The following is a 1,056-nucleotide window of genomic DNA, read 5'->3' as shown; positions in this document are numbered from 1 at the left end:
CAGTCAGTGTTGGATGTGCAGGGAGGTGGAGAGAGAGGCCTGAGGCTGAGGGTGGCTGGTGAGAGGGTCAAGAAGTGAGGTGCACAGGAGGTCCCATGGTGTAAAGGTGAGCACTCTGGACTCTGAATCCAGCGATCTGAGTTCAACTCTCAGTGGGACCTTTAGCCTTTTGGCTCCCTCAACCCTTCCTTCAGCACACTGACACCGAGGTGGGGACCTCCCACTCGAAGCAGCTCAGTCACAGGAGGCTACTCTGACACTGTCTCCGTGGAAGGCAGACACCTCCAAAAGTGAAGTCTGTACTACCCACTCTGGCCAACTCTTTCCCTTGCTTGACCATAATTAGAGTATTACAAGGTTTCTCTGTGGCATTCCTTGTATTTCCACCTCAGGCCACTGCTTCTTTCTCTCTGCATTCCTGGTCCTTTGTTCCCATCCTTCCTGCCTCCGGTTACAACCAGGTCTGCAAGGAAGATCCTGCCTTCTCCCATGGCAGCAACTACATCCCTTCTCATGGGGCACTACTGGTCCTTGGTAGAGCTTCATGAACTGATTCCAATAGGAAGGAAAGGAAAGTGGTAGTGAAAACAAAACCAGGAGTTTCTCAGAGGAATGCAGAGAGAAAGAAGCAGTGGCCTGAGGTGGAAATACAAGGAATGCCACAGAGAAACCTTGTAATACTCTAATTATGGTCAAGCAAGGGAAAGAGCTGGCCAGAGCCTCAGGCATCTCTCTCCACCTCCCTGCACATCCAACACTGACTGTAGCCTCCCTTCAGGGTCTCCACGCACTCTGCAATCGTATCAACCCTCAAAGCAGCAGCACAGTTCCCTCTCCCACACCTGCCTGCCCTCTCTTACAAGTCCCAGCCTCCAGACCTCTCATTAGCCTGTCTTGCCCAAAGTACAACAAGCCCTTTCTGCCTCAGCACAGCCTTTGACAAACCGCACAGACACCTTCACACATCACAAGAGCCCTCACCTTCTCTTCTCCAAGGTGAACCAACCTGACTGTCTCATGACGGATCAGTTGGATCTCTCAGAAGGGACAAAGACC

General features: G+C 52.0%; 1 non-coding gene across 1 annotated transcript; it reads left to right on the top strand.

The window, feature by feature from the left end:
- Positions 1 to 89: 89 nt before the first annotated feature.
- Positions 90 to 161, top strand: TRNAQ-CUG. Its single transcript has one exon. It is a non-coding gene; the product is annotated as a tRNA-Gln (tRNA).
- Positions 162 to 1,056: the final 895 nt, after the last annotated feature.

This window comes from Empidonax traillii, unplaced genomic scaffold (assembly GCF_003031625.1).
Source record: "Empidonax traillii isolate 1590-97213 ecotype Southwest subspecies unplaced genomic scaffold, ASM303162v1 scaffold3214:size14293, whole genome shotgun sequence".
Classification (NCBI taxonomy): domain Eukaryota; kingdom Metazoa; phylum Chordata; class Aves; order Passeriformes; family Tyrannidae; genus Empidonax; species Empidonax traillii.
Note: the sequence above shows the minus strand (reverse complement) of the source record. Positions and strands in the feature narration are given on the sequence as shown.